At 40.9% G+C, this 25701-nt stretch overlaps 1 protein-coding gene and 1 long non-coding RNA gene across 3 annotated transcripts in view; both read right to left on the bottom strand.

The window, feature by feature from the left end:
* The window catches only part of LOC144819549 (uncharacterized), a 115248-nt gene extending 98977 nt beyond the window's left edge, over positions 1 to 16271 (bottom strand). Inside the window, exon 1 of the long non-coding RNA XR_013607439.1 lies at positions 16108 to 16271. This is a non-coding gene — a long non-coding RNA (uncharacterized LOC144819549). The remainder of the gene's footprint in view (positions 1 to 16107) is intronic.
* LOC144819548 (protein FAM240B-like) overlaps positions 1 to 25701 on the bottom strand; it is a 251421-nt gene that overhangs the window by 178114 nt on the left and 47606 nt on the right. The gene's annotated exons all lie outside the window — the stretch shown is intronic.

Raw genomic sequence — 25701 nt, 5'->3', positions numbered from 1 at the left:
CTGCTACTATAAATCATTTGAACAATTCCTAACTAGGACTGTTAGGTCATCGTGAGCATGCTCTCGAAAAAGTGAATAGCATTATCCCTAAACTTATCTTCAAGAAATACATCTGGAGCAGTGGCTCTTAACATTTTGACTTCTGATGACCACATGAATAATCATTACTGGAATCCATTGTCCCCCACGGGATGATTAATGGAATCCGGAGACACCCACTGAGTCATGAGTGGAAGCCTGGGACCACGGCATAATCATTTGTGATGGTTGCAAAACAAGACACTCAAAATGTAGAAGCATACATCAAACAAATAAAACAAATGATGAAATGTTTTATTTAATTAATAAATATAAACAAAAACTAAAATGTAATTTTAAATGTAAGGTTGGAGCACCGTACAATAGGTTAAAAATCACTGATCTTGAGAGAACCATTGCACTGCATATGTTAATGTTGAGTAATTATCTTGACACACAATCAAATATGGAATATTTTTTCAAAACTGTTTATTTGGGAATGAAAATTCTACCTGGTGTCTTTTAAAGCTACTACAATTGCTTGCAGTGCATAATTCTGACATAAGATGAATACCATGAAACTCCCATAGGGCTGATTCACAAAGGTAAACTTGGACCTAAAGTCTAAGTTTAGACCTGAAATCTAAAGGCCCGATTCACAAAGTTAAACTTAGACTTAAGTCTATGTTTACTACTTTTTTGGTATTCACAAATGCAAGTTACTACTAGTAGCTTTACCATTAGTAAAGTTACTACTAGTAAAGTTACTATAGGTACAATTACTAGTAGTAAAGTTACCAGTAGTAACTTACCTTTGTGAATAACAAAATGTTGTAAACTTAGATTTAAGGCTAAGTTTACTACTTAAGTCAAAGTTTACTACTTTTTGGTATTCATAAAGGTAAGTTACTACTAGTAAGATTATTTTTAAAGGAGTGTGAGTGGTTGAATTTGAAAATTAAATGCCATTAGTTTCATCCGTTGGAAGAATTATATTGATAAATGTTGATGTTTTGTGTCCTGGTGCATTATCCATAAACCATTCTAATAAATGGCTGATTGACATCCAGTCATGTAAACAATAATCTGGGAGCATGAGACCAACCCCTTGTTTAGGTTTGAGCCTCAGCCGCTCATAGACTATTGTTATTTGTATATTCTCTCAAATAAATCAGCTAATAATAGAATATACCTTTTTCAAGTTTTACAGTGAGATGAACAAAAGAAAAGCATGAAAGAGATAAAGAAACTTTGGAAGAACACTCATTGTGAACGACTTACCCCAACCCAGTGTAAATAGTGGTGAGTCATTCCAGGTCTTGATGCAATTAGTAGCATTTGCAAAAAGAGTCTCAAAATTAACAACAACAATCTGACTGGGGTTAAGGTGCAATCTAAGTCCAAAACAACTGGCTTTGTGGGTAAAAGGTTTGTTAGAAATGACATCCTTTGTGTGGTATTACCCCTTACCTTTGGCCTTCACCCCTTCTGTTTCGATTAATTTATTTTTGTTGGCTTTAGGATCCAGTTCTAAAGTGCTTGTGCTATCCACCTTTAACCAGGTAAAATTGGCCTAGACCTAATTGACAAATTAAATGTATTTGTAATTCCCCAGGAGATGGTACTACATGTACCCAGGGCCTGTAAATTAAATGCTACTAGTGGGCCTGCACCGCTCATAGTGCCACCCACTAAAGTAGCCTTTCAAAACATGCCTCAGGCCTGCCACTGCAAGCTGTAGTGTCGTCTCAAACTGATATTTCAGCTTAGCAAAATAAACTTTTTGCCAGGCCTAAACCTTCCTTTTTAATACTTATAAGTCACCTCTAAGGTAGGCTTCAAAGGCTCACAAGGGCAGGGTGCATTGTATTTAAATAGTAGGGCATGTGTTAAGTTTTACATGTCCTAGCAGTGAAAAACTCCTACAGTCATTTTTTACTTTTGTAAGACCTATATCACCCATTGACTGACTCTCTGAGTTAATCTAATCACATTTAATAAGCAATAACTTTCGATTTACAGCAGATATACTGTTTACACTCAAATGAATTGTAATTTTAACCCCTTCCTAGTGAAGTCAGATTTTAAGACACGTCTGGGTTGGGTGGCAGCTGCACTTTGTGTATTCCCTATAGACAGACACAAATACAGGAAGGTGAGACTCATCTGCATTCTAATGGGTCTTCCTGGGCAGGGAGGAATAGAAGGGGCTGACACTTAAACTTCAATCCTGTCCAAATACAAAGCACTGATTTACCCCCAGGGTTACACTGGCACAGAGGACTGGGTAGCAGGGGATCCCGGTGGCCTTCAGAATGTTCCTTTGAAGTCACCCCCACATCAAAGGCAGTGTTTGGGTATAAGAACTGGGTCTCTGACCTCTAAAATCTGACACTTCTGGATCTTGAACTGAATCTCTGTCAGACGGACTGCTGTGCTGCCTAAAGGACTCAACTGGACAGGTTTTCTGGAAGGACTGCTTTTCTGCTTGTTGTCCAGCTGCCTGCTGCTCCCTGACTCTGCTAGAAGAACTCTGCCTTCGCTCCAAGTGATCTCCAAGGTCTTGCTGGCTTGCCTCCTGTTATTCTGAAGTTATAGAGACACAAAAGACTTCCTACAAATCTGCTGGTGCTGCTGGACTCTGCATTCTGTGAGTCCTACCCTTGCCTGAGATGCTTCTTCCAAGCTCTGAGCCTCGGAAGTGGGTTCTGCAGCTGTTTTAATCAAAAACCAATGCATCAAGCCCTCAGCATCTACCCTTTGTAATTCCCCAGGAGATGGTACTACATGTACCCAGGGCCTGTAAATTAAATGCTACTAGTGGGCCTGCACCGCTCATAGTGCCACCCACTAAAGTAGCCTTTCAAAACATGCCTCAGGAAATCCACTGCAAGCTGTAGTGTCGTCTCAAACTGATATTTCAACTTAGCAAAATAAACTTTTTGCCAGGCCTAAACCTTCCTTTTTAATACTTATAAGTCACCTCTAAGGTAGGCTTCAAAAGCTCACAAGGGCTGGGTGCATTGTATTTAAATAGTAGGGCATGTGTTAAGTTTTACATGTCCTGGCAGTGAAAAACTCCTACAGTCATTTTTTACTTTTGTAAGACCTATCTCACCCATTGACTGACTCTCTGAGTTAATCTAATCACATTTACTGAGCAATAACTTTTGATTTACAGCAGATATACTGTTTACACTCAAATTAATTGTAATTTTAACCCCTTCCTAGTGAAGTCAGATGTTAAGACACGTCTGGGTTGGGTGGTAGCTGCACTTTGTGCATTCCCTATAGACAGACACAAATACAGGAAGGTGAGACTCATCTGCATTCTAATGTGTCTTCCTGGGCAGGGAGGAATAGAAGGGGCTGACACTTAAACTTAAATAGGTAGTATCCTGTCCAAATACAAAGCACTGATTTACCCCCAGGGTTACACTGGCACAGGGGACTGGGTAGCAGGGGATCCCGGTGGCCTTCAGAATGTTCCTTTGAAGTCACCCCCACATCAAAGGCAGTGTTTGCGTATAAGTACTGCGTCTCTGACCTCTAAAATCTGACACTTCTGGATCTTGAACTGAATCTCTGTCAGACGGACTGCTGTACTGCCTAAAGGACTCAACTGGACAGGTTTTCTGGAAGGACTGCTTTTCTGCTTGTTGTCCTGCTGCTTGCTGCTCCCTGACTCTGCTAGAAGAACTCTGCCTTCGCTCCAAGTGATCTCCAAGGTCTTGCTGGCTTGCCTCCTGTTATTCTGAAGTTTCAGAGACACAAAAGACTTCCTACAAATCTGCTGGTGCTGCTGGACTCTGCATTCTGTGAGTCCTACCCTTGCCTGAGATGCTCCTTCCAAGCTCTGAGCCTCAGAAGTGGGTTCTGCAGCTGTTTTAATCAAAAAACAATGCATCAAGCCTTCAGCATCTACGCTTTGCTCCATCCAAAGTACTTTCTCAGCGTTCCCTGCATGGGTCCTTTACCTGGCCGCCTTCCATACATTTGGCCTGCACTTTGGATTTGCAATGGTCCCTTGCCACTTTAAGAAATCTTTTGACCTCTAGCGACTCCTCAGCACTATTTTTGAATTAATCTTTATAAATTTACATTTTGACTTCTACTGATTGGATTTTTGTCAGTTTGGTCATGTTTTTCTCCATATTTCTAAACATGTGTGGACTTTTTTGTGATATTTTCATTGTTACTGTGTGTGTGTGTGTGTGTGTGTTGCCCAAATACTTCACACTTTTACTCTGGCTGCTCTGTGCCAAGCTACCAGAGGGTGAGCACAGGTTATCTTTTAGTGTGTGCTTAGCTTACCCTGACTTGAGTGGTAGATCCTGCCTGGCCTGGGTGCATACCTCAGCCAACCTGGAATCCCAGGTCTAACATCCTATGTGAGGTACAGGGACACAATTAGCTTTAGAAGTCCCTCAGTGTCAGAGATCAGTAAGAAACAGAGATCCCTTACTGTGTACTTGCACAGAGACGCTAGTTCCCAACTCGCTCTCCAGAATTCCTCAGAGACTGATAAATAAATCACATCTCCAAACAACCCCAAGGGGGAAGGGGGAGTGGGTAAAATAATAAACAACAGAAGAGGCTGGCTCCGGACCTCCGGATTTCCTCCAATGCACCTTTACCTTGTCTGTCCGTATTATAGACTATCTCTCGTAAGATACCTGAGGAAACTAACAGAGCACAATTACTTAGCAACTTAGCCTACTCTGCACTTATTTTATTCACTTCTAATATTAGTATTTTACCCTTGAAAAATAACGTTCCCCTAAATCCTTTTGAACTAGCCCCTCTTGAATGTGACTGGCTGCCGGATCTTCTGTCTGTCTTACTTTTTTCTTTACAGGTCAACCTATGAAGTATATATGAGCATTCAGTAAATTAATCAAATTAAGCTTAACCTACTATTATTATTATTAGTTTATCTGCTCACCTACCAGGGCTTTAGATAAAGTGTCTTCTATTCTGTTTTCATTTTATTTTTATTTATGCGACAACTTATAGTAAATTTTTCGTCTTTAATATATTACTAGAATTAATTCTTTCTAGCAAAGTCTTGAACAACAGTTTATTTGTCTTGTCTTTAAGTAATAGATTTTATTACGTCATAAAATCTTGCTTTTTCATTTTTCAGCTTGGCATTAGAACAGAGTCTCTCACTATTCAGGTAAGTTCTTTCTTTTCTTTAATACTTCTGTTTTAGTTTCAAAATAACCTTCAATTACGTTATTTTCTATGATACTAAATGTAACTTAGCTTTTGATGTTTCACCGTCTCTCTCTTCTTTCAACCGCTAGGGTTAACTCCTGTCATGTGTCACTGCGAGGAAGGAGTTACGCTGTTGAGAATTCCTCGACAACGTCTTCCGTTTCCAGACTCGGAACAAGATATCTGGCAAGGACTACGGGTAATTACGCTAGCAACTCACAAGGTAACACTATTTATCTCTTGGGAATATCTAATAGAGATGTTTGATGTTTTTTTCAGGAACAAAGGAATTTCTGCTCCGAACTCGAGCAAGGCTCGAGGAAGTGCGCACTCATTAGGGAGCGAGCGTTCCACCAAGGCTTCACGCAAGTGTGAGACTAAACACTAGCCCGCTACCGCGTTTGTGCAGCGTCGGCCATCTTAGATATCCTCTTATGCATTAGGGCACTCCAAGTGTGATTCTTTGTGGATTTTCCACTTCTCCTGTTCCAACTTGATTTCAAATCAGTGTACACCACAGTAACCACACTTGCCAAAGGTCTAGTGGTCCTGACACTCAGCAACTGCCCAGCTGACCTGCTGCACTTGACTTGCCTGAACCTGCAACTGGACCTGCCTTAGCCCTGCTGCTGGCCTCTTCCTGGAATAAGTCCAGATCCTCAAGAGGTGTACCCTTCCGTATCCTAGACCCTTGGCTGGCATGAGTGTAGGTTCCATCAAATCTGATGCTTGGCGATGCAAAATGATGCAGGACCTTGCATTGCAGCACCCCAAAGCTACGACACATCACGAAGCAACTCAACGCAGGACCTCACATCACAGCCCTTGCAGCTCCTCATTAGAAGAACACAGAGCAATGTAACGCGATGCAGAACCCTGCATTGCAGCCCTTGATCAGAACTGATGCAGTGTGAAACAACTTGATGCAGTTCCTTGCATCGGAACACCACGCAGCTCCTGATGGGAACCGACGTAAAGCCTCACATCAAGGACATAAGGTATACATTTCAGTGGGATTAACCTGATCTCTGTATACTACCCATGCTTCATGTTGGTCGGCCTGAACTTGTGACTTTGTCCCGGTCCGGTGCGACCAGATAACCACAATTGGCAATTGATGCTTTTGCACTATTTTTACTAAAAACATTAAAAAAGCAATATCTCTGGTTCTACTGATTAAATTTTGTTTTTCTGGTATCCTTTTATTTATTAAAACGTACTCTGTTTTCTAAATTGGTTTGGGATTTTTCTTGTGTTGCGTTTTCACTTTTTACTGTTTGCATGCTGCATAGATACTTTACGCATTTCCTCTAAGTTAAGCCTGACTGCTTTTGTGCCAGCCTACCAGAGGGGTAAGCGCAGGTTAAGTTTGTGTATTTTGTGGTTTACCCTGAAAAGGATTGTGGCTGTTGTATGAGTGGGGCTTCCACCCCCCAGCCAATTTCCCAGTTTCTTACAAGGTTGGAAGTAATCAGTTGAGCAACTGTTTGCATTCATCTGAGATTCTGTGATATTTAATTGAAATCCTCAGTATAGCCAAAAGTCGTTGGTTAAACACATAATGGATAGTTTGTAGTGGGTTGGGTTTTACAATCACATTATCATCAGCAAAGAGACTGATCTTGTGTGGGTCACTATGGTCTCTAATAGGAACAGCCTCCATTTGACCTCTTTGAACCAAAGGCTTGGAGTACAGAGCAAAACGAGCAAGGAACAGTGGGCACTCTTGCCAAGAGCCCCTTTCAACTGTGAGTCTGGTCACTGAACTTGCAGCAGTGGGCTTCTCATAAATACCTCTAATAACTTTTATAAAAAGTGAGGTGAATCCAAAGATTTTCAACATAGTCCATATGAAACCACAATTTACTCTATCAAAAGCCACCTTAATACTTGGGTAGGCATTGGCAAAGATTTGTGTACCTGACTGCTAGATTAATTAAAGTACAGGCGAGATGAGTGTGCTCTGTGGTTTCTTGCTCTCTTAGTGCTCTAATTTCTAAGATTTTGAATGAGGATAATTATTTTGTTGGAATTTTGCATATATCTGGCTATTTGTATTGAGATCAGAAATTAGTCAGTAATATGATGAGTACTGAGTTTCCTTACCTTACTTGCTAAACACTGCAATAGTATCCACAAAGTTGGGATTTGAGCATTACAGAAAACATTTTGAATTATGCTGACCAGTAGCTGGCCAATTTTTGGAGATAAAGTTTTAGAAATCAAAGGAGATGTCATGAACTCCAGACGCCTTCTTATTAGTAGAATTACAAATCACTTCCTTCATCTCAAACTGAAATATGGGTTAGATAAATGTATTTATTTCTATGTTTATTAAAAGCTCCTGAATTAGAATGCATAAGATAATCTGAACTTTATTCAGATTCTATATTAAGTCTAGAGAAATTTGTAAAATGGAAAAAATATAGCTGCACTGACTCATCCAAAATGTCTTAAACGTTATACTTAGCAGCTGTATCATGAGCTAAGTAAGTCAAGATTCAACCTGAATATTGTGCTTGTTTGCGCTGCTCCACATGGAAAGTTTGTACTATTACAGTCAAAAAAAGCTTAGGCCTCAGCAAAGAGTTTGTGGTGAGACGAGGTAAGTTGTGATCACTTGCTATACTGCCAGGCATAGGACTAGTCCCATGGGGCACATTTGTGTAATTACTTAAAGACACCTAACATATTTACTCCAAATTCTTCAGAAGTTCTTCATGAATTGATGTTTATTAATTTGTCCAACTGTGTCTATTTCTCAAAATACAGCCTTAATTGTCTTTACTTATAGGCTCAATCATAATTCTTTATGACAAACTTGTTTTGTATAATTATAATATTTAATCAACATGTTGAATCAATGAAATGTTTTACTGAAAAGATACAAACAAATCTTAATCACTGTGAGACATATATTAATATTTACAATTTTAAAAAAATGATATTAACCAGAAATTGCAAAAACCACCCCAGATACAAAATGTAGACATGGATCTAAGAAGGCAAGCTTCTATAATAATAAGGATACCACAAAAGTTCAATCCAGATGCGGTTATAAGACTTAAACTGTCCAGAACATCTATGTGTGCAATCTGAGTAAACACCAGATTGCCCATTGTGTGTTGCAGCACCTCTAATTATGCTATAAACAGAGGAAAATCACCCATCAATATGAAATAAGCTTGAAAATACATTGCCTCACAACAGTTAACGACAGACGATGCTGGGAAGTGTATTGTGGGAATCAGGCGTAATATTGTTAGTCATATCGAAAAAGAGTAACTTGGCCATAATCCTGCAAGCTCCTCCCACCACATAGCAACTGGTTTTTATTCCACTGCTTCAAACTGGGAAGAAACATGATTCAATGGCAGTGAGTATGAATGTGTGCCAGTACTGTGCCCACCAATTACCATCAAACTAAAACACGTTCACTGTGTAGGAGACAGAGCTATGTAAAAAATATTGTCCTGACTCATGTATAACCACTGTGAACTGAATTAAACTCTTTTAAAGCCGTCATATGTGAGTCGATACATTATTGTAGTATGTTGGGCAAAGTTAACAATGGAAGTGTGTACCCAGTGCAGACGACCCATGTGGGTCCACGATCAAAGAAGTGACCTTTCCTCACCTATCTGCAGTTGTGAATGGTTGCATGTCGTTCTAGAAGTCATATAGCTTAGCAGAACTCCACTGCTTCACAATGACATATGTAGCAGGGCCATGTTAATCTCTTATACATAGTTTTCACGCTAAGTCATTACGTCAGAGGACCACATGGAACATTTGTGTCAGCCATGCTGAAGTGTATAAAATCATGTGTTCCAAATTAGGTACATTGCAACAGAAGCAAGGTGAGTGCAAATAGTAAACGACTCAGGAAAAATATTTCTAGGCACATAGTTTTCATAATACAAACAATCGACCCAAGAAGTCAGGTCAACCCACATTGGCTCCAAGTGACACGAATGATGACCATATTGGAGGGGAGCGCATAAGAATGTTGTCAATGAAACGTGTTTTGTTCATAGTGTGAAATGCAATTCATAAGCCTGCAAACTGAAACTTGGATATGTCTGTGTGAATGATAGATGAACATTAGTAAACAAGATCCTGATGGTATATTGTAAACCCCTTGAACATAAAATATAAGGAAAAAAATTATTGTCCCTGAATTGGTATTTACATGAAATGCCTCCTGCCAATGAGGCCTGGGAGAAAGTTTAATAATTACAAAACAGCAATACTAATGAACATGTGTGAAAGACAGGTCGTGTTACCATCCATTGGCTCTGCCACATCAAGACCTGGTATAATAAACTAGGCTTTAGCTGGTTTCGAGATGCCCCCAACTTATTAACAGTCAATTCAAAGAGGGATTTTAAATTAACCTATTGGCTTTATGTACTACATCGTGTTCAGTATAACTCCAGCTTGGGTAGGCTCACTTCACATTTTCCGAGTATTAAACCATTCCCTTGCTTTCAACTATATCAGGATATTGTACAACGTTAAATTGCAAAATGATTATATATGAAGTTCCGCGTTGGTTGTCTTCGTGTTGGAATGTACAGAAGCAAGTGCAGGACTCTCTGAGGAGGGTTACAGATGCTGAACCAGACTCGTTATCCTCTCAGCACTCGGGGAGCAGAGACATCTAGGAATGTAGTGTAACAGGGGTAGAAAATACATTTGAAAGTTGGTATAAGCCCTTACTCTCCAATACTGTCCTACTTTATTTGTGTAAACTCCTTATCTGATATTGAGTTCAGATATGATATTTCCATTTGATTGACTAGACTGCTGGCATGTGTTACGTTGGAGCACCAACAAGCGGCAAAACTCCTCCTCCTGCACGTAACCTGGGCCCCTAGAACAATGGCTAGTAAATGACTAACCCCCAAAAGGCTTATTTGATTGTAGGTAAAGTAACTGCATACAATGTGTAATACTGAACAAGTTAATATAAAATTCAACACTAAGTTGTTTTGAATTGTCATGCGTGGAAATCAGGACCTATTCTGAGTTTTGCCTGGTAAAATACATACCGTACTAAAATCCGCAAGTGCCAGTATTAACTGGACATTACGTCACATACTCGTAACGAAGACATAAGTGCATAGAAATTACAGTGTGTGATGACTTGTCTTTCTAGATATTCTGGTTCCATGTTGGAACCTAGTGTTTGGAACCATATGTCACCAAGGTTCCCATTACTGGTAATTCCAGGATTGTCAGTTGTTAGCTGACTGTTGGCTGGGGCTGAATAAACTACACTTGCTTATCTAAACTACTTGGACTCCCTCAACTTTATTACACTGGCGACGTTTGAGGAAAGGTCTGCGTGAGCAAGTCAGCCTCAACAACAGGTGTAGGGTAAAAAGAAGGAAAAAACACCCACTTGGCTGCTGTCTGGAAGAAGAAAAGTGTATTGGCATCTTCAGAGGAGGATTACAGCAAAACGAAGGTAGCGCTGTAAATATTGAAGAGAAAGACCAAAACGCGGCGAAAATCGGCAAAGGTAGACTCTTTTCTTTGATTTAATAAGGAAAAGGAGAAAAAACGGAGTTTGAGTGTGACGTCGATTTTCGTGGGTAAATTCCCATAGAAAAAAGACTGTTTGTTGGAGGAAAGTGGCAGACATCTTTGAATGGGAGCGTTTTAAAAAGAAAAAGAAACAAGCCCGATCAGCAGAAGAAAGAAGTCTGATCGCTGTGTGGCGGCCATTTTGGGTCGGTCTAAAAAAAAAAAACAAGGCCAATCGACTTAGAAAAAAACACTGAGTGCATTTCTGGAGTTGGTGGCGGCCATTTGGATTTTTTTTGGTCATTTTTCGAGTTTGTAAAGAAGGAGACATCGAGGGAGACAGGAAATTCGGCGTTTCGACTGAAAAAACTGTATTTTGGGAAATTACATTATAGGAGTTCATATTTGGGATAAAAACAGACTTGTTGAAAAAAAGTGGAAAGTGGAAAAGAAGGAGGAGTAAAGCCGAAGGAGCATTGGACTAAGGGGCATAAGCTGGAAAAGCGACTGGAGGTGTTGATGAGACTAAACAATTGCAACTGAGTGGGTGACTACAAGCCTGTCAACGGTGATAGGCACACTCTATCAGGGAAGGGTGGAGGTATTTTGATGGTGAATTACAAAAGTAGAAAAAGTCAAGGTATATTGAGGTGAATAGGAATAGCAAGATGCAGAATGTAACTGCACCTCCTTTCTTTCTGATGGAACTAGGGGAACCACTGATTAGGTGGAAAAAGTGGAAGAAAATATTTGAAAACTATGCGAGGGTGTGTGGTGCGAATTTGAGTGGCGAAAGGAAGCATGCATTATTAATGCATTGTCTGGGAGGAGAAGGTCAGGAAATTCTGGAGACACTTCCAGTTCTCTCACATGCTGATCAAAGAGGATTGAATGAGTATGAGGTATGTGCTAGGCAGTTGGACTTGCACTATCTTCCTAAAGTGAGTACCATCATGGAAAGGTACTATTTCGGGTTACGAGAACAAGGCAAGGAAGAGAGTGTTGAGGACTACATTACTGCGCTCAGAAAGTTGGCATCAAGTTGCAAGTTTGGGGTTTTGGTAGAAGAACAAATTAGGGATCAGTTTGTTTTGAGGTGTGTGAGTGATAAAATAAGGGAAGAGTTATGGCTAAAAGATGAACCTGCACTAGAAGAAGTGGTAGGCATTGCAAAAAGGGTTGAACACATGTTAAAGTGCGTGGGAGAACTAAGCAAGGAGAAAAAGGATGAAAAGCCAAGTAGTTCTTCAACACAAGAAGTGGTGTGTCAGGCTGTGAAGAGAGTGGATGAGAAGAAGAAAAAAGAAGTGTGTGAGGAGGAAAAATTAAAAGGGGAGGTTGATGGTGGCATTTCTAAAACACAGACAAGTAAGAAATTCACAACTCCTTTTCAAGGAACTTGTTACAGATGTGGGAGGTATGGGCATATGGCAAATACGAGAGAGTGTCCTGCCCTTAAATTCAATTGCAATGTGTGTGGAAGAAAGGGACACATTGGTAGAAATTGCAGAACAAGAGTAGGGAGAGAAATGAAGACCGAGACCAAGTTAGTTAGCTTTCAGATTAATGATGATGTGGTGGAACACCCTTCTGATTATGTGTTGATAGGAGAAGCACGTGTGTTGATGAAATTTGATTCTTGCTCACATGTCACCTTCATTTCAAACGAAGTGTTTGAGAATGCGTTCGGAAAGAATAAGTCCTTGTGTAAACCGGATATAAGACCAACAGGTTATCAAGAACATCCCATAAAAATAATGGGTTACTTTTTTGACTGCATTGAATATAAGGGAAGGTATACAGAAGCAAAAGTGTATGTGGTAAACAGGGGAGACAACTTGTTGAGTTGGTCTCATCAAGCAAGGTTGGGGGTGAGTCTCAATCCTAATGCTCGTCCAGTTATTCAAGTTCAGGCTGTAGACAATGTGGAGAACAAGTTTATAAAGAACTTTAAAGAGTTATTCAGTGAAAAACTAGGATGCATAAAGGGTTACAATCACAACATAAAGCTGAAGTTGGGTGCGGTACCTGTTGCTGCTAAAGTAAGGCGCATTCCAATTTGTATAAAAGATGCTGTAGGTAAAGAGATTGAGAAGTTGTTGTCGACTGGGGTTATACAACCAGTAGAAGCAACTGAGTGGCTCGCACCTATTGTGGTCGCGAGGAAGCCTAACAATGAGATTCGGCTGTGTGTTGACCTTCGTGCTTTAAATAAAGAAGTAATAGTTGACAAGTACCCTTTGCCAAACATAGAGGAGTTGGTTTCTACATTAGATGGAGCATGCTATTTTACCACCTTAGACATGGCTTCAGCCTATCACCAAGTTCCACTGAAAGAAGAGTGTCAAGAGATTACTAGTTTCATTACACCAATGGGTGCATTCAAGTTCTTAAGAATGCCTTTTGGGCTGGTTTCAGCAGCCTCGGTATTCCAGAGAATTATGGAAGATCTGTTCAAAGGAATACCGGGGGTAAGATGTTATCAGGATGATGTTCTCATTTCTGGTAAGAACGAACAGGAACATGATGAGAGGGTTTGCCTAGTGTTGAAGAAAATGTTGGATGTTGGTTTAACTCTGCGTCAGAGCAAGTGCAAGTTTGGTGTCAATGAGCTAGATTATTTGGGCCACCACATCTCAAGGAAGGGCATATCTCCAAAAAAAGATCTTGTAGAAACAATTGAAAAGTTGAAGGAACCATGCTCAAAAGAAGAAGTTTCATCGTTTTTGGGCATGGCAGAATTTTATAATAAGTTTGTCAGAAATTTTGCAGATAAGACTGTTAATCTGAGGAAAATCATGTGTAAGAATGCTGTGTTTAATTGGACAGAAGAGTGTAGCAGAGAGTTTGATCAGGTGAAGATGGATCTGAGGAATGCACCAAATTTGCAGGCGTTTGTTCCAAGGGATCCGACGTTTATTGTTACAGATGCTAGCAGCAAGGGTCTGGGTGCTTTGTTGTTACAGGTGAGGAAGGACAAAGAGGTCCTGATAGCTTGTGCTTCGAGGTGTTTGAAGGGGGCAGAGTTGAATTACTCTGTCATAGAGAAAGAGGCACTAGGTATATATTGGGCTGTGAATAAATTCAGAAAGTTTGTGTGGGGTTCCTCCTTCACTGTCAGGTCTGATCACAAACCACTAAAGGAGGTCTTCAAAAAAAGGGGCTAGACTCCATCTCTGCAAGAATAAGGCGATGGGTAATTTCGTTGCAGGAGTTTGTGTTCAAGTTTGAGTACATACCTGGGAAAACTAATGTCTCGGCAGATTGTCTGTCAAGGTTGGTGGATGTGGTAGAGAATGGTGAGGAAGCCTTGGCTGACGATTTTGAGGGTGATTTAAAGGTGTGTGACGTCACCTTGGGGGCGGTGAAAGAAGATGCTTGGAGTGAAGAGCTGGGTAAGGATGAGGAGTTGAAGGAGGTCATTAAATTGCTGGAAGGTCTCGTTCTTTGAAGAAACCTTGGTCTTTGATTGCCGATGAGTTGGCAGTGGTGGATGGCTTACTCATGAGAGGTACTAGGTTGGTTCCACCAGTTAATCTCATAAGTATTCTGGTTGACATGTCTCATGAGGGGCACTTGGGTATTTCAAAGACGAAAGAACGCATAAGAATGGACTTCTGGTGGCCTGGTATCGATTTGTTGGTGGAACGCACTGTAAGAGATTGCTCTTCTTGTCAGGCAAGTGATAAAGTTTTGAAGACGAGGTCTTCTCCAATGGTTTGCAGGAGGTTGCCTAGGTCCCCCTGGGATGAAATTGCAGTGGATATTGTGGGGCCTTTACATGGTGAGCACCAAACTCCATTTATGTTGGTTCTATTGGATTTGTATTCTAGATGGGTTGAGGTTAGTGTGGTAAGGGAGATTACAAGCGAGTCTGTTATTTCTTTTTTGGAGTCTGTCTTTAAACGTGAGAGTTTTCCGAACTCCATTCTTTCCGACAATGGACCACAATTTTGTTCAGGGAAAGTTGAGGAGTTCCTCAGTAAGTGTGGCATTGTTCACAAGAGAATTTCTTTGTATCACCCTGAGGCGAATGGTGGTTTGGAGAGACTCAACAAAACTTTGAAGGAAAGCATTCAATTAGCAAGGGTCAACAATTTGGACTGGAGAAAGGAGTTACAGAATAGAATTTCAGCATATCGTTTCTCTCCTCACTCAACTACAGGAAAAACTCAGTTTGAACTTTTCAAGGGTAGAGCACCTAACACTTACTTATGTCCTGCCTGGATGATTGCAGACAAAGGTGTAAAAAATAATGAGGTGGGGACATGGAGAGAAAGGGAATTGGAACTACAGAGGAAAAGGAAAATATATGTGGATAGAAGAAATTCTGCAAAGGATTCGAAGTTTGTGGTGGGGGAGATAGTAAAGATCAGGGCTCCTGTTGGCTGTCAAAATTGGTCGAAGTTTTCTGTTCCTAGAACCATTGTGAAAATTTTCAAAAATGCTGTAAAGACGGAGGATGGTCGTATCTGGAACAATAGTCGTGTTTCTCATTTTGGGGGTAAAGGGAAGTGTGATGATGTTGTTGCTGTTCCTGATCTGCGTACTAATTATTCTCGCAAGAGTGTGAGAGTATGCAGGCCTCCTGTTCATTTGCGTGATTATGTCTAGGTAGTTTCTTCTTTGAGTTCTTTATCTTTCTGTTGCCTACTTCATTGCTGGACGTGTAAACCTGTTTAATGTTTAAGAGGGAGAAGTGTGATGACTTGTCTTTCTAGATATTCTGGTTCCATGTTGGAACCTAGTGTTTGGAACCATATGTCACCAAGGTTCCCATTACTGGTAATTCCAGGATTGTCAGTTGTTAGCTGACTGTTGGCTGGGGCTGAATAAACTACACTTGCTTATCTAAACTACTTGGACTCCCTCAACTTTATTACACAGTGCAGCAACCGACACATGCTGTAGGGTAACAATTTGTAAACAGAAAATATGAAAGGCATTGGACATCAAATTGCAGTAATGTTAGGTTGCCCTAGTTGCCTGGTAATTATTAATGTCGCTGCTGCTCCATGAGTTTCTGGATGAAGAAGTTGTTTTCCGGAAGGTTTATTCTCATTAGGATTTAATTCTGGCTCTGAATACCAGGTGACACAACAACAGTTATCAGTTTTCTCATGTAACCAACCTTGTATGCTCTCAGATACATCACTTTTTCCCCTCTAACTTCAGGGGAATACAAAGAAGTGCGGAACTGCAACTGACACAGGAATACATCATCAAGAACGTAAAGCTATGTCTACACTGTGAAAAAATGCTAATTTCTAACATACATTGAAACTCACCTCTAAATCACAATTCATCTAATTTTGTATGCAGCAATATTTAAGGTACCTTTACAGCCCCTCAGAGATACGTGTTTCATCACTGCTTCAGTTCAGGCATTTGGAAGGATGTTTTATGCACCTTTTCAGGTCGTGTGTGGTGAGCTCTTTAATAAAATTCTTTTGTGACTTAGATGAGGAACATTATTCTTCCATGTATTTTAATCCAATTCATTATCTGTCAAGAGGCATAAAAATGTCACGCTTACATTATACAGCAAGAGGCATGATAGTTTAAATCACCATTTGCGCTTTTCGAAAATGTCATAGGTGTTTAAATGGAGACAAAGCTGAGATTTAAAAAATTGCCTGAATCTTTAAGGTGGGTGTGACCTAAAACACACAATAAAGAACCTTAGAAGAAGTGTGGCCTGCCTACCTTGAGGCATTAAGAAGACAGACTGGTAGACTAGGCAGAGCATTCCCTTTAACATCCTAGGAGTGCCCGACCTCCAATTCGTGTTAGAAATTATTCAATGTAAATATCACTAGAATGATACTGATTTGGACCAAATGTGGTTAATGTAAAAGTTTTGTGAAGCTACCAAATAATGGGAATACGTTACAAGTCTTCAGACAATATAGTCCCTAGAACGTACTGCAATATATTGTAAATTCTTGAATTGACTGCTAATCCCACCTTTAACCTATTCATTGTAAATAACGATTTTTACTGTTCAAATGACTGTTTATTAATCACAGGATTTCAACACTTTATTATCACTTCTTCTTTTAATACGTTGCATCCACAACATCCCATTTCAATTGTTAACAATGTTAATGTTAGTGCACAATCGCAGGCATTTCGGACTGTATGTATTTCATCTAGGGGTGCTTAATTATTTCCCGTGTTTCAAATATTTGAACTGTAAATAGATGCAAGCGTTTTAATTTCATTCATTGCGTCGCCCCACTGCTTTCTCGCAGTGTGAGAAGCAGAAACATAAAATAGTAAAACTACCATTTTATGTTTCTGCTTCTCACACTGCAAGAAAGCAGAAGTGCCTGGTTGTGGGCGGATGGGTGGGTGGAGGAAGCGAGACGAGGGGAGGAGTGGCTAGCCCAATGCTGTGGGCCCTGACTCTTTGGTCGGCCCTATAGGGGCCGACCAAACCAGGTAAGTGCACTCTTTCTTTTCTCTATGTAGGCTGCATGGTGGCAATGCAGCGTTGTGATTAGCTTTGGGGAGGGAGGCTGCCTGCTGACTGCTTCCTGTTCCTACAGTAAAACGCAGGAGTCTTGACTGGCTGTGTGTTGTCGGAGGCCACCTTAACAGAGCTCAGGCGGCGCGGGACCCGGGAAAGCTACGTTTTATTTTATTTTAATTAACTCAACCTCGCACCTCCACCCGCGCCCCCCCTATCATGCCGGCCACGACTGCCTAAATGTGTACACTTATGACGCATAATTAATTACGGTAACGTAAATCATGAAAGTCAGGAGGCATGTCCTCAGAAAATCATGTATCATCAATCTTCAATGAAGCGTCTAGTCAGAGGATCTCAGGTAACCTCTATTTTGTTCAAAGGTCTTTTATGATATGAGAAACCGCCATATTTGAAAGGAGTTATGCTAGGAGGGTAGAATATCTATTTCAAGTCCTGGGTTGAGAAAGGCCAGCCCAGGGTAGGCCACACCCATGGAGGCAAGAACAATGAAATGGGGCAGGCCCCCTGATCCTACTAGGATTCCAGAATCATGTAGCCTGATCTTGGGCTGTCTCCCACTACACATGCCCAATGACAGCGTATTGGTAGCACTGGATGTTGCTATCAATGATGTCATTCGTGATGTCATCAATAATGTCATCTGAAGCGGTTCAATAAAATGTCAGAGTTTTATCTAACTAGCAAAGCTAACCATCACTTTACCTTAACCATTGTTTTCTTCCAGTGAATTTCAGCTTATTGTTATCATATTCCATTTCTGGCATTGACCTGCAGCAAGGACCTTGCACCCAACCTGCCGCGGGTGGGCAAAATTAATCAATTCCAGATTTGTGAATCCTGAAACACGAAGAAGGTATACAGGAGCATGGGAAGATCTAGGATGTGCAAACTGTGCGATAAAAATAATGTTCTACATTATTTTAATATAATGGAGGCACCTTTGAGTCCCCCAACCCCCACATCACCCTAGGGGTCATAGTAAACTCGCCCTAACCATTTACTTCCGTTTTATCTCCATTTTTACTAGCAAGGTGCTGTTTGCACTATGCCGGGCAATGGTAGCTGCCACAAAACATTTTCATTGACATCCAGCTAATCATAGTGCAGCAGATTTGGGATTTGAGACTCTGTAATGTACAAATGGAGAAAAAGCTATTTTGTCCAATAATGTGCCTTTATGTTTTTTAACTGGATTCGTGAATCCTAAGCAGATTTGTGGATCCACGTGTGGTTCCCCAAATTAACAGTCTAGATAAAACGAAAATGTAACCACTTAATGCCCAGAAAGAACACTTTGAAATGCTAATTTCTCTAAAACTTCTAAACAGATTTACACCATACCAGGCAAAGGCTCATCAAGTTCTGCTTAAATGTCAAGTTTGGTATGATTCCATTCATGTTTTTTCTGTATTGAAGATCAATGAATCCTTTGGAAGTAAAAATATCAAATGCCACTTATGGAACCTCCGCTCCCTTTTTTTCCAAATTTGGATGGATATCGTGCCAATTTGTCAGATAATTTCTAAACATATCTGACGAAGTTCAATGGTTTTATACATGTAAATTTCAAACATAATTATCTTTTTTAATTTAACTATGTTTTTTCAGTTAATTTCATTGGTTTTTCCATGATTGACTTATTTTAGTTTAAATGGCAGGGAAACACAAATGTGTTAACCCTGTAAAGCCCACTTGGCACCTTTTATTTAACAGTAGTATCCCAAAAACAACTGAATTGATTTACAATAAACCAAAATAGGCATGATTTCTACGTGATGTTCTACTTCCACGGAAGGCTTGGTGTAAAACCGTTCAGCCGTTTGGGCTGTGGATGAAAGCAAACTTTCCACGTGGAACTAAAATTGGAAATCACTCATTATTTATCTCCCCTCTTAACTTTTTTTCAGTGGGAGGATCACGAATCTTAGCATGCCATAACTTGGCTGCTGCAATTAGTACACTGCTGAATTTCAGGCAAACGCATTGATGGGATCAAAAGATATTGGAAAATCAAAACTGCCTTTTCATTGAAAGTGTGACTCAAACATAATTACACCTTAGCTATTTGTTTGAACTTTTCTATAAGATTTTCCACTGAATCAAGCAGGCCTCTGGTCTGTTAATATGGATCCTATGAAGCTAAAGCTGAATCACTCTAGTGCAGGCTTCAAGGTCCGACAAGTCCTCTGCGGTGCAGAGAGAAATTAATGGCATCCAAGTGATGCGGAAGCATTATTTTGAGGGACATTGTCACAGCAATACCATTCCAAGATGGCAGTCAGAGGCTAAACTGAGTGTTGGGCACTCCTTAATGATCTGCTGGCACCAATTTAGCAGGAGTCAGTATCCACAAACCGCACAGCTCAAACATGGCAAATTTCACAGAAATACATGAAATGAAAGTACAATTTAATTCATTTATTATCCACTAATCTTGCAAACGTTTTTACCTATTTGCTAGATGAAGCGCTTGCAATATGGAATGGTATAGTAGTGACATAGGCAGACAACCGCCCCTACATTTTTGTGGCTTAACTTTCAAGAGCTTTACAATACACTTGGACTTTCGGCATTGGAAGTGAACAGCTCTTTGCCACAAACAAATGGCATGATAGAGAGGATCATGCCGTACTGAAGAAACCATGCAGCATGCAGAGCAAGAACACACACCAACCCAGCAGGCTGTTGTTGAAGTTCTCCGGGCATGTAGCAGCACATCACATAGGACAAATGGACAGCGAGTTGACCCCCTTATGTCTGGCTAAAACGTGCCATGTTGGTCTTTCTTTGATTTTGGCAGGAAGTCGCGTCTACAATTTGAACATGACGAAAATAGAAAGGAAGCGAGAAATTCCCTATTAATTATTGGTGAGAGAAGAATCATCTTTACAAGTAAGAGAAATGTCTGAATAAGCTCGTTCTACGCCGTTAACAGTGAATGGCATTGATTAGTCAAACGGACACAATTTATTTGTTGTAGGGTGGAAGTATGAGCCCCCAATAATAGCCTCGGCTATCTTCAATCAAGAATAAGAATATAAGGTGGCAGTCTTTGGAATAGACGAGTGAAGATTCGAGTAAGTCACCGTATACAGTTATAACTGTGACAATAATTACCGGGAATGAACAGACTCAAACATTTACAAAATTAATTTGACCACGTTTAGGTACACTATCCTTACAGAAGAAGAAATGATAACCAAAAAGTGAGCGAAGTGAACCCAAGATTACAAGGTACCTAATAAGCATTCCCTATGTCATTAGTCTTAAGTGGAGAAAGGAAGGGTGATAGGATGTGTGATTTACATTTCATTATTTTGTTGATTATATAGATTACACCGTGGTTCAAGCCCTGATGATAATACCCCAAGGAAGAGGGGGATTGGAAACGCGTTGGCACGTCCATATTAACCTACGAGGGACCCACATCAATTGGAACTCTAGTGAGGGTGTTACCATAAGAAACATACCCCGAGAGAGAACCTTTCTAAACAGTTTTATCCACGTAGTCAGTCTGTCTTAAGCGTCCCAAAAAATCGCATAATGAAAATTGTCTTAGCGCTGGCAGGCTTCCTGCAGTACTGACTGGTGTAATTGAATAATTTGTTTTTAATGTTCTTTGTTCTAAGTCATGAATTTATGAATATATGTTTGTTATGAGTTCTTAAAGGTACATAACGTTGAATGAGATGTGTATTCCTTAAATGCATCAAAAATGATGGATTGTTGCTTAAAAATAATTTGAATTGAATACAATTGTTTAAGTATAGTACAATGACTAAAAGCTTTGTATGTTGTATCTGCTGAATAAATTAGCAGCACACAAACTGGTGGCCAGGTAACTCTTTGAGACAAAAAAAAATGTTGGTCAGGAGAAGCACGAGAAAATATGGAAAAGAGGCCATATGGAAACTGCAAAAAAGAATCACACACTGCAGTTTAGCACTTAAATGAGTTGTCTTTGAGAGACCACAGACTCAAAAAAAGATAAAGGCCTACATAGACAAGAGAAGTACTGCAAACGGGTGGACATTCGCAAACGTTATTTGGCACCTTTGCAGCAAGAACACATAGGAAAACCAGATCAATCCCAAATAAAAAAAACACATTGGGTACCTCTCAAACAGGGGACCATGGTAACGGCTGAAAGTGCAGATAATGGAATCACTTAATATATATCCCATTCAACATATATCACAAAGCTCCAGGTCATTCCCAAATTCAGAACAGAGATGAAGACACTACAAAGTGGAAGCAGATGGTGATCAAGCGGGGCGTTCGGTCTCAAAGGTCAGAGACCTTTGAGATATTTCAGCCGAGTATCCCATAGCCCACGAGTGCTAACTTAAGAGATCTAGCTTTCTCTTCTCCCCATAAATCCTCTTTAACTGTGCTTCTCACAAATTACCTTCCTATTTGTCTATTGTTTGTCTTCTTTTTGTGTTGTGTTTTTTTAGAAAAAGAAAATATGTTGATGCATGATGTCAGTAAGATCCCACAGCCTACTGGCCTCTCCTTAAGACACTGGACAATGCCTCCTGTTGAAGGAGACAGGAAAAGGCAAGACAAACGTGTATGAAAACAAAGTGGCAGACTGAGACATGGATAAGTTATGTTGTGCCTGGTTTGCTACATACCATCTGTTTCTGATTACAGAAGGAAGGATGATCACACCCAAGTGTAGAGAACTCACATTTCATTGTGCCCATGTTTTGGGTACTCCTGCTTGGAGTCAACCTCGTTGCTACCTGCTGTGACAGCCATTACTTTCCCCAAAGGTTGTCTCTGGAGAGCAACCTGGAAATGACATTTCAAAGAGAATCAATCCAAACCAGCTCTAAAAGCTTAGACATTGATTCCATATCCGGTGTCTTGAAAATGTTCATACATTTTGGATCCAATCTACCCTCTTTTGTTCAAGTTCCAAGTTCTTCGTGACCAATGAAGGGATTGCCATACAGAGTACTTCAAAGACTGCTGTATAACAAAAGCTGGTGTCTGTGTGAGAGCCAGTCTCCCATAGCTGAGGGGGCATCACTGCTGAAAGAGCTGTGGATCTGCCTAAAGAGCCTAGCTGCCTTTTGTTTGTTGAGAAAGGGAAGGCGTGCGCATGATCGTGCCAGAAAAGAGACTGTCCAGGAGGAGATGAAGTCCCAGCTTGTTACTGTCATGGAAAGGATCCAAAGAAAGCTTACAATCCCAAGAGAGTGATCCAGGTGTGACCTTTTCTGTGAAGTCAACCCCCTCCAGTATCTCTGCAAAGTTCCTAAGAGAGCTGTAACAAGAATGTACCACACCATGTAACCATGTGTCATCTTGCATCCTGCCATAGACTCAAGAGACTAGAGCTGCTTTCTGCCAACAAGGAAGATCTATTTGAAGAAAAAGCGGGAAGCCCTGATAGGCCTTGAGACATCAACTGTCCCAAAGACACTACTGAGGACAGTCAACTTTGAGGCTTCAAGTGCCTCAGCTGTGAGCCAATCTGCTTCTGACCTCTAGGCCTGCTACTCCTAGAGACTGGTGATGTAATGCAGGCCTGTCTCTTGGAGTTCATTCCCTGAAGACTGCCCCAAGCGAGGCATTTGCTGCACTATCCTGCAAAAGAAGAGTCAATGCTGTGACATTGAGAACTTTACCCAGGATAGCTGCACAGCTATCAGGTAAATTGCGGGCTTAGTTTACCCCTGGATACAAGAGACTGAGGTGTGTGAGCAATCCTGCGTGCCACTAGAGACTTTTTGTAAAAGAACCACAAAGATATTAAACTGGGTTGTTCATCGAACTCAAGAGGACGATTTGAGTAACTGCCTTTGAGCTCTGTCCTTGCCTAAGCTATAGAGTCGTGCTGTGGCATAGAGAACACTCCACTTTGGAAGCATAAGCGGGGGTGCCACTGGGCCCCATTGACTGAATAAATCACTCCCTCTAAAACAATATTTATGAACCTCGTGTTTCTGCAGGTTTGCAGACAAATGTTGATAAATAACACTCTTAGGGAAATAATATGATAGAGAACTGTGTCCCTGGGTTGACATGCACAGTGAAGAAAACAAAAGGAGAAAATATGACAATAGGGAACAGAGAGAGGAAAATGGAAAGAGTTAGTGAGAGAGATAAAGGAGGAAGGTGAAAGTAAGGATGGGGGAAAAAGGGATGAGTATATGCAAAGGCAAATAAAGAAAGGGTAGAAGAAGGTGGGGTTAAAAAAAGGAAGAAAACATGAACGAGAAGAAGAAAGAAACAGTGAAAGGTAGGATGGAAGGGTGAAAGGAAGGAATGGTGAATCAAAGGGAGGGTGAAAAGATGGACAGAGTGGAAGGGTAAAATGATGGCTGGAAGAGTGAAAGGAAGAATAGAGAAAAGGTGAAATGATGGACTGAAGATTGAAATGATTGATAAGTGAAAGTATGAGTCATGAGTCATTGTCCGCCCCCCTACGGTTCCCCAGTCTCCCCAAAATGTACCCCATACCCCTCTAGCACCATCTTCTGACCCTACCTTAACTCCGAAGGGCCCCCTTTTAACTACCTTCACCCATAAGAATAATTCTCCTTCAATGGCCGATGGCAATCTAACAGTGAAAGCACTACAATCTGACCTCCTGCCATCTTGTGAATACCTATGCATTGAAGTGGCTGGTAGCAATGATCACCCATGCAAACTGCACAAGTTCTACCACCCGCCTTTCAACAACCTTCTCTTCACAGAACAGATCATGGACATTATCTCGGCTAACACAGATTACTACGCCACTCAGATCTTCCTGGGAGATTTCAACCTTCATTGGAATGATGTGAATGATGTGGTGGTCAATAACCTTAAATTCTTCCAACCTGATCCAAATCAGTGACAGCCCTACTCATATTAGAGGAGCTACCTTAGATCTTGTCATTGGTAAGCCCAATTCCATCCTTCTGGATTCGATCCTTCCATGAGATTGCACAGACCACTACCGCATCACCTTCCTCATCCGGGAGTCGGTTAGAGCTAGTAGAGCCAAGCCAAAGAACTGTAAACAACTGAAAAGATGTCTACGGAATATCAAATTGCACGACCTGAATGCGCTCTGCGATAACATCCTGCCCCCTCCTATGAACATGTCCATGACCTTACGGCCCATTATAACCGCTCAATGGCCAATGTTTTAGACTCGGTTACCCCACTACAGCTTAAAAGACTGTCTTCCAAACTCTCCAAACCTTGGTTCAATGATAGTCTTAATTCTGAAAGAAGATATTTAAGACTTGCGGAAAGATTGTGGCAATCCTATCCCTCCCTTGATCATCTCTATCATCTGAGATCCCTAAGAAGCAGCTACAACAAACACATCAGTTGCTCAAAGGTCACCTTCTTCCAAAACCAACTAGAGCAAGCAAAAAAACAGCCCAAAACACAGTTTGAACTCATCAAGTCCCAAGCTAACATTCATCCTAATCTATCGGCACTGGGTCGAGGATCACTGCCGAACTGCGATGAATTCGCTGACTTCTTCACAGATAAGAGCACTAAGATTGAAGTTGATCGACGCTCTCGCCTTGAACAACTGTCGATCACTCCGCTGAGTGCCCTCCTGCCCACAAGGTTGGATGTCACTGTCCCTGCGCAGCCTTACCTCCCCAAAAACAACGCATCTTAGAGCAATTTCCAAACCTTGGATGAAAGCACTGTACGCAAAACGCTGGTACTCTGAAACCTTCTAATCACTAAAACGACCCCCTGCCATTGAACCTCTTCTCTGAAGTTAAAACCTCCTTACTTCCACTTTGGACTTGGATCGTCAATGCGTAACTTCAGCAAGGTGCTCTTCCGGATTGCCTAAAATCGGGTCAAGTTACCCCGATTCTAAAGAAACAATCTGCTGATCCCACGGACGTTCATAACTTTCGTCCAATCTCTAACATCCCCATGTTGGTAAAGCTCTTGGAGAAATGTGTGTGCGCCCAACTCTGTAACCACATCGATAACTTCCAACTCCTGGACCAATGACAATCTGATTTCTGCCCGTGCCATAGCACAGAATCCGCATTAACTCACATTGTCGATGATGCGCTAAGAATTCTGGATCAAAATGAATGTTGCCTACTGATCCTTCTTGACCTTTCGTCAGCATTTGATAATGTCAAACATGTTAACCTAATTGACCTCCTGGAACACAGGATGGGGTTGTCTGGGCCTGTACTAAACGGGTTCTCCTCATTCATCGATAACAGATCCCAAAGCTTCAAGGTGAACCAGTCCCTGTCTCGTCCTTCGCCGGTCACATGGTTCAGCGCTCTCACCCACGCTCTTCAACCTGTCATGGAGCCTTTGACAGAAATTCTGAACTCATCAGCATTCACTATCACATGTATGCGGATGATACCCAACTATACCTGAAGATCACCTCCCTTGAGGACATATGGTCCCTCAACTCAGACCTATTGGAAACTCAA

The sequence above is a fragment of the Lissotriton helveticus genome, chromosome 2_1 (assembly GCF_964261635.1).
Source record: "Lissotriton helveticus chromosome 2_1, aLisHel1.1, whole genome shotgun sequence".
Taxonomy (NCBI): domain Eukaryota; kingdom Metazoa; phylum Chordata; class Amphibia; order Caudata; family Salamandridae; genus Lissotriton; species Lissotriton helveticus.
This window is presented reverse-complemented; position numbering and strand designations above follow the sequence as displayed.